At 30.3% G+C, this 9373-nt stretch overlaps 1 pseudogene; it reads left to right on the top strand.

The window, feature by feature from the left end:
- Nucleotides 1-204: 204 nt before the first annotated feature.
- Nucleotides 205-4223, top strand: LOC100783633 (probable leucine-rich repeat receptor-like protein kinase At1g35710; annotated as a pseudogene).
- The last annotated feature ends 5150 nt before the right edge of the window (nucleotides 4224-9373 follow it).

The raw sequence follows: 9373 nt of genomic DNA, 5'->3' as shown, positions 1-9373 counted from the left end.
TCATGTAGATTACATAATGATTAATCAATTTAACGGCAATACCGGGCACACGAGATTACGCAAATGATAAACACCCCATTTTAAAAATTAATCGCAAATCATTGCTATCCGAAGAGTCCCTACAGGAGAGGGAATGGTCAAGAGTCCAACTTTACAAATAGAGAATAGATGTTCATTTAAAATAGATTTGCAGTTTAGCACACCTTTCTCGACTAAGGTTCTAGTGTGTCTGACTTTTTGCAGATAAATATGTGCAACGTCTCATTTGCATAAACTTCATACCAATCTCGGAAACCATATCTTTGATTGTATTAGACAATCATTGATTGTTGAATACCCTATACCACCAATGATGTTCATATTTCCTACCCTTCAATCCATGAAGCTTCCATCATTTTGGCTTCTTCTGATTGTAATGTTGTTTTGTGCATTCACTGTGGCCACTTCTCGCCATGCAACTATACCATCCTCTGCATCACTCACATTACAACAAACTGAAGCAAATGCTTTGTTGAAGTGGAAAGCCAGTCTTCACAACCAAAGTCAGGCTTTGCTATCTTCATGGGGTGGCAATAGTCCTTGCAATTGGCTTGGAATTGCTTGTGACCACACCAAATCCGTCTCCAACATAAATCTTACACGCATTGGATTAAGGGGTACGCTTCAAACTCTCAGTTTTTCATCACTTCCAAACATCCTCACTCTAGATATGAGTAATAACTCCTTGAATGGAAGTATTCCTCCCCAAATTAGGATGTTGTCAAAACTCACTCATCTTAATTTAAGTGACAATCACCTCTCTGGGGAAATTCCATTTGAAATAACTCAGTTGGTCAGTCTTCGTATTTTAGATTTGGCACATAATGCTTTCAATGGTTCTATTCCTCAAGAAATAGGTGCATTAAGGAATTTGAGAGAGCTCACTATTGAATTTGTCAATCTCACCGGTACTATCCCAAATTCTATTGAAAACCTATCCTTCTTGTCATATCTTTCTCTTTGGAATTGTAATCTCACAGGGGCGATCCCAGTTTCTATAGGAAAGTTGACCAATTTGTCATATCTAGATCTTACACACAACAATTTTTATGGACATATTCCTCGTGAAATTGGGAAATTGTCAAACTTAAAGTATTTGTGGCTTGGAACAAATAACTTTAATGGTTCTATTCCTCAAGAAATCGGGAAGTTGCAAAACCTAGAGATTCTACATGTTCAAGAGAACCAAATATTTGGCCACATTCCTGTGGAAATTGGGAAGCTAGTCAACTTGACAGAATTATGGCTTCAAGACAATGGTATTTTTGGTTCCATTCCTCGGGAAATTGGGAAGTTACTCAACTTGAACAATTTATTTCTTTCAAACAATAATCTTTCAGGTCCCATTCCTCAAGAAATTGGAATGATGACAAATTTGCTTCAACTTGATTTGCTCCTCGGAATCATCTATCTGGTTCCATTCCTCGGGAGATTGGAAATCTGAGAAATTTAACCCATTTTTATGCTTATGCCAATCATCTATCTGGTTCCATTCCTAGTGAAGTGGGAAAACTCCATTCTCTTGTCACAATCCAATTGTTAGATAATAATCTCTCTGGGCCAATCCCATCTTCCATAGGTAACTTGGTCAATTTGGACTCGATTCGCCTTGAAAAAAACAAACTCTCTGGATCAATTCCTTCCACTGTTGGTAACTTGACAAAGCTCACCACTCTTGTTTTATTCTCAAATAAGTTCAGTGGAAACCTTCCAATAGAAATGAACAAGCTTACCAACCTGGAAATTTTGCAATTATCTGATAATTATTTCACAGGTCATTTACCTCACAACATTTGCTATAGTGGAAAGTTGACACAGTTTGCTGCCAAGGTTAACTTTTTCACGGGCCCAGTACCAAAGAGTTTGAAGAATTGCTCTGGCCTTACAAGGGTTAGGCTTGAACAAAACCAGCTGACAGGAAATATAACAGATGATTTTGGTGTTTATCCGCATCTGGATTACATCGACCTGAGTGAAAATAACTTTTATGGCCATCTTTCCCAAAACTGGGGAAAGTGCTATAATCTCACAAGCCTCAAAATCTCCAACAATAATTTATCAGGCAGTATTCCACCAGAGCTAAGTCAGGCAACCAAGTTACATGTACTTCACCTGTCTTCAAACCATCTGACAGGAGGCATTCCAGAAGATTTTGGTAATTTGACCTACTTGTTCCATCTTTCTCTCAATAACAATAATCTTTCTGGAAATGTCCCTATACAAATAGCATCATTGCAAGATCTTGCAACCTTAGACCTTGGAGCAAATTATTTTGCTAGCTTAATTCCAAATCAACTTGGCAATTTGGTCAAGTTATTGCATTTGAATTTGAGCCAAAATAATTTTAGGGAAGGTATTCCATCCGAGTTTGGTAAATTAAAGCATCTCCAAAGTCTTGATCTTAGCAGAAACTTTTTGAGTGGAACAATACCACCAATGCTCGGAGAGTTGAAAAGCTTAGAAACATTGAATCTCTCACACAATAATCTTTCAGGTGATCTCTCCAGCCTCGGCGAGATGGTAAGCTTGATATCAGTTGATATATCATATAACCAATTAGAGGGTTCACTTCCAAACATTCAATTCTTCAAGAATGCTACAATTGAAGCGTTGAGAAATAATAAAGGCTTGTGTGGCAATGTCTCTGGCTTGGAACCATGCCCAAAATTAGGTGACAAATATCAAAACCATAAGACTAACAAAGTCATATTGGTGTTTTTACCCATTGGTTTAGGCACTTTAATACTAGCATTATTTGCCTTTGGGGTCTCATACTATCTTTGTCAAAGTTCAAAGACAAAAGAAAACCAGGATGAAGAATCACTAGTTCGGAATCTATTTGCAATATGGAGTTTTGATGGAAAACTAGTGTATGAGAACATAGTAGAAGCCACAGAAGATTTTGACAACAAACATCTCATTGGGGTCGGAGGACAAGGAAGTGTTTACAAAGCAAAATTGCACACAGGTCAAATTCTTGCCGTGAAGAAACTCCATTTAGTCCAAAATGGGGAATTGTCCAATATTAAAGCTTTCACAAGTGAAATTCAAGCTTTGATAAACATTCGACATCGTAACATTGTGAAGTTATATGGGTTTTGTTCTCATTCACAATCCTCATTTTTGGTGTATGAGTTCTTGGAAAAGGGAAGCATTGATAAGATTTTAAAAGATGATGAACAAGCAATAGCATTTGATTGGGATCCCAGGATTAATGCCATTAAAGGTGTAGCAAATGCTTTATCTTATATGCATCATGACTGTTCACCTCCAATTGTTCATCGAGATATATCAAGCAAGAATATTGTTTTGGATTTGGAGTATGTGGCTCATGTCTCAGATTTTGGAGCAGCCAGGCTTCTTAATCCTAATTCAACCAATTGGACCTCATTTGTTGGCACTTTTGGATATGCTGCTCCAGGTTAATTCCTTTGTCTTTTATACCGAGGATAAAATGATTTTGTAGGTTTTCATTGATAGTTTTCTACCTAAAAATTACGTAAAATAGTTATCAGCATTTCATGCTTATTTCAGGAATGTTATTTAATGCATGATAGCTCTTTTAATTTGCTACAGAACTTGCATACACAATGGAAGTGAACCAAAAATGCGATGTGTATAGCTTTGGGGTATTAGCATTGGAAATACTTCTTGGAGAGCACCCTGGAGATGTTATAACTTCCTTGTTGACATGTTCATCAAATGCCATGGCGTCAACACTTGATATTCCTTCATTGATGGGTAAGTTAGACCGACGCCTCCCTTATCCTATAAAGCAAATGGCTACAGAGATAGCTTTGATTGCAAAGACAACAATTGCTTGCTTGACTGAAAGCCCTCATTCTCGTCCCACCATGGAGCAAGTTGCCAAGGAGCTTGGAATGTCAAAGTCATCTTTAGTGTATTAATTCCACAATGTCATGTATATATATTCGAAAGATTGAATTTACCAAATATGCATGAATTTTTCTCCCCTTCCTCCTCCAAACAACTTTGTGTTGTAATATTTTTTAACCTACTTTTATATTGTAAGATAATTTTGTTCTGTTTTAACTAAAGATTGCATCATGTATATATATATATAAAAGTAACCTTTCAAAAATAAAATATTTAAAGTAACATTTCAATAGGATACATCCATCAATATTGAACCAAGCCTCCAAGTTTTCCTCATTTGCCATCTGAATTGGTAGGTGAGTCATGAATCCAAAAAATGATGGTGGAAAAATGTGTTCCAACTTACAAATAGTTATTGCAATGTTCTTCTCTAAGCAATTCAACTCATTCACGTTCAATTCTTTAGAGCACAAATTTCCAAAGAATAAAGATAACTCAACCAATGGATCGCAAGCATCCTTTGGAAGCAATCCCTCTATGGAAAGGGAACAATTCTCTCAAATAGAACATGATGATCATGACTTTTAAGTCCCTAGATATTCAAATTACTTACATCTATGCATCAACCTATATTTGAGGCATAAGCATCAGGATACTTTACATCCTTTAAGATTTGACAAAACTTTACCTTTTGTTCCTTCAACAATGTGTATCGTCGAGGAGAAATTAAATACTTATCCCCATTCTCAATAAGATGAAGTGGCTTTTTAAGACCCATATGACACAAATCCAATTGAGACTTCAATGTATCTTTTGTTTGCCTTGGAATATCCAATAATGTTCTGATAACACAAAATTTTTTCTCTATGTGCAACACATATAAATTATGTCTCAATAATATTGTCCTCCAATATGGTAATTCAAAAAATATACTTTTTTCTTCTAATTGTGATTTATCTCTACACCTTGTTTTCTTTTGATTGTAGATTTTCCAAAGATCACGTGTAAATTTTCAACTTGTGCTAACACATAGTCTCCTATCAATGTTTTTGGCTCATGCCTTACCTCCTTAGTATTATCAAATGAGTTCTTATTCTTACGCCAAGGGTGATCAACTTGTAAAAATCGACGGTGAGCCATGTAACATTGCTTGTGATCAAATTTCAAATAAAGAGAGCATGTTTCTATGTTACAACAAGGACAAGCTAATGCTCATTTAGTACTTCATCCAAATAACATCCCATAAGCTGGAAAATCATTAATGGTCCATATTAAGACAACATGCAACTGAAAATTTTGTCTTAAAAAAGCTTCATAAGTTTTAATACCCATATCTCATAACTCATTTAGGTCATCGATTAATGGCTGAAGATAAAAATCAATATCACTTTCAGGACCTTTTAGACCAGAAATAAGCAATGATAAGATAAAACTTTGTTGTTTCATACATAACCAAGGGGGAAGGTTATAAGGAATTAAAATCACATGACATACACGGTAGCTATTGCTCATTATATCGAAAGGGTTGAAACCATCTAAAGATAAGCCAAGTCTCACATTGCATGCATCTGAAGCAAAAAACATGTGTTGATCATCAAATGATTTCCAAGTCCAAGAGTCTATTGGGTGCCTTAAAACTCCATCATCAACTCTTTTGTTCTTATGCCACTTCATATCTTTTGCAACTTGCTTAGACATAAACAATCTTTGCAGTCTTGGTTTTATTGGAAAGTAACTAACTATCTTATTGGGGACAATGTTTTTCTTCTTATTTTCTTGTCATCTACTTTTTTTACAGATAGGACATTCATCAAGGTTTTCATAGCCTGAAGCACATTCCCTTGGAAAAAAGCTTCAACTAATAACTTTAACAATGAATCGAATGAAATATTGCTCCATCCATAAAGACATTTAATCTGTAAAAGGTGAATGATAAAAGATAACCTGTAAAAATTTTGGCAACCCAGATATAATTTTTGTTCAACGCCTTTCAATAAATTATAAAACTTTTTGGCTTCCTTATTTAGCTCCACATTGATATTGGCATGACTAGACATAGGATTATCAAGCACATAATCTCCATCCATATTAAGTGGATGATGCATGTCATGAAACATGGGGTATGTTTAAGCATCATCACCCGTTTCAACATTAGCTCTTGAGACATTAGCATCATCTTCAAAATCATCATCATTGTCAGATGATGAATCACTTGAGCTCTCTTCATGAAACCCCCAATACTCGTAATTTTGTTGAAATCTAGATTTCAATAAATCACACATCACTTCATTTCTTGTCTTAGTAAATATTGTTGCATCTACAAAAGCAAATTCTAAGAAATCATTAATTCCTTTTAAAAAAGCAAATTCTAAAAAATCATTAATGCCCTTTAAATACTACGGGAAAGCTCGATTTTTTAGTGTTATCCAACCTTTATTTGCTTGTTAATTATCACAGTCCTACAAATTTTTTTAAATGTGTCAAATTTTAAAATATGCAAATTAATATGATCAATTTGTAAAAATTAAAAAGCAGAAAATTTTACTTACTTAGGGGTACATAACTAATTGTGTTTAAATGAAAAATAAAATAAAAGATTAAAAAATATATAAAAAACGAACAATGCAAAATATAAAAGATTAAAATGATAAAATAAAATCTATAAAAATAGATAAAGGATATCCAACATATTGAGTAATGACCCTTATCTTAGATATTGGGTAACCACCTTTTATTTTAATATGTAGCATTGTTGTTTTAGCTTCTATACATTTGTATTTTTTAGTATAATTTTTTCATATTTTTATTTTTAATTTCAATCTCTATTATTTAAGCAATAAACTTATTTCCCAAATTCTGATAATTATTCCATTACATAAATAGAAAATGTAAAAAATAAAAATTTAATGTCTACCAAAATAAAATATGAGGAAACTAAAATAAAAATAGCCATATATTATAAAAATAAAATTTTATTTAAGTAAAAAAATATTTAATAAAGACAAAAAAATATTAATATCTAATAAAGATAAGATACAAATACGATAGATTAGAAGATAAGACACTTAGGATTTAAAAGTAACTTTAAAATTTAAATTAAACATAAAACTTAAAAAATAAAATAAAAATTACTTGAATTTTTTTACTAAAAAATCTCTTTATAAATAAAAAATTGTTTCTTTGTTTCGGCCAAACCAATTTGTTCAATATGAAAAGTAGAAAGAAACATAAATATACAATTTATTTTTCTTATTTATAAAATAATTTTCTTGTTACATTTATAATTTTCCTACCATTGTAATTAACCTAAATTTTTTTAAGAAAAAAATTAAAAAATAGGAATAAGTTTTTTTGGGGTAAATATGAAATTTGAAATAATTAGTGATTTTAAATTTTAAATTTTTAAATCAATAAATATTGATAAGTTTGGATGGGTTGTTTATTTTAAAAATCTATATCAAGGACATTTTTATATCTATTTTATTTCTATAATTACATGGGCAAGTTATTAGTATATCCTTATAATTATTTTTGACAAACCATCCACTAATATTATCTTTCTTTTTAATTTAAAAAACATAAAAATATAATGAAACACAAAGTGCTTATTTTCTCCTCCTAAAAATGAAAATTATAACCTCAGTCAATCCAATCACATTTGAGTTAGTTGGGCTGGGTTATAAAGCCACCTAAATCAAATAAACTAATGAACACGTATAAAATAGAAAAATAAATATAACTTATTTTTATGAACAACTGTTTTTTATTATTCTTAAATAAAAAGAAAGATAATAAAAGTAAGTGCGTAGATTGTGAAAGTAGTTATAGGAATAAAATAGTAACTCATGAACATGGTTACAGGGATCCATAGTTAGCTTAAACTAGCTAGCAAGCCTTATATATACCAAAATTTGAAGTATAATCTAATCTAATAAGGGTTATCTCATAGATATTTACTTTTTCAAAAAAAAAAAGCTCATATATATCTTTATTTTTATATATTAACAAAAGTAAAAGAAGTTTTAGAGAAAATCCTTATACATTTGAATGAGAAATCTTTAGATAATTTTTTTTATATAATTTTATATAATTATAAATTTAAATTAGTCACACACTTGTTACTAAAAAAATTAAATATTAATACTCCAAATGCTTATTGGGTGGATTCGAACCTAAATCCCTTTGATTTGATTTTTTTTCTTCTTAAATGTTACATTTTTGCTCATTATAATAGGAAGAAATAATAATAATAATAATAATAATAATAATAATAATAATAATAATAATAATAATAATAATAAAACTTATGATACACCAGTTCATACGGTTCAATCAGAGATCTACCGGTTCAACAAGAGACCATTAAATTTATTGTTATTAAAAAATTGATTTAAAAATGTTCAATAGTTAGTAATTATCAAATTGATTTAAAAATCTAAACAATTAAATTAAGGTTATTAAAAGAAAACAAATTATGAAGATAAAATCTTCTAACTTAACTAATAAGAATTTATTCCTTTTTCATTTTTTTGTCCAATAACATCATATTTTTGTCATATTAAGTTAGAATTTTAACTAAATAATTTTTAATTAAAAATGAAAGAAATTGTTGAATGGACATAAGTCCAACGTATCATCCTTACAGGCAACCAATTAAAAATTTACAATGAATAAAACAAAAACAAATAAATTCAACCTGTAAAATAAAAATAACTAACATTTAAAACAAATAATTAGAACCCACGATTTTATCTCCAATAAGTGTAACCCTATCTTCTCTAAGAAAAATCCTATAAACATATCTCTCTCCTTATATTTTTATACATGAAAACCTTTGTAATGTGCTTCACTATTTTTAAATATCAATATTTCATCACCTTGCTTTTGCTTTCAATGGAGCTTTTTTTCCTTCTTTTTCTTAATTTTTTTTAAAAAACACACATATATAATTAATAAAAAAACCACATGACAATTATAATAAAAAGCTAATAAATATGATTATTATATATAAATATATGTGAACTCTTTAAATTTTTTTGTTGAAGTGTAAACTCTTCTATCAGTACTTATCCATTAATCCTTGTTTAAATTTAAAAGCTATTTAATAATTTCATATATTAAATAATTATTTATCATATTAAAGTAATATATAATATAAAATAACTTTGTCATGTACATATATAATAAAATGACTTATAATATAGACATTTCATTATCATAAGACTGATTAAAAAAAATGGTTAACATTTTTTACATGATGAGGAACATATTAAGAAGTTATAAATGAAAATAACTAATAAGGATAATATATTTATTTGTGATGTTGTTGCTGATGGGAAAAGTGGAGTAATGTAAATGGAGAAAAAAATTGGATGAGCAATTTCTTCCTTACTTTTTAGCGTTAAATTTTTTTTCCCAACTATTAAAATCTTAAAATTGACATATTATTAATATTTAAATTAAATTTTATTTAAAAAATAATTCAAATTAACTGTCC

The sequence above is a fragment of the Glycine max genome, chromosome 18, assembly GCF_000004515.6.
Source record: "Glycine max cultivar Williams 82 chromosome 18, Glycine_max_v4.0, whole genome shotgun sequence".
In the NCBI taxonomy this organism is placed as follows: Eukaryota; Viridiplantae; Streptophyta; class Magnoliopsida; order Fabales; family Fabaceae; genus Glycine; species Glycine max.
Note: the sequence above shows the minus strand (reverse complement) of the source record. Positions and strands in the feature narration are given on the sequence as shown.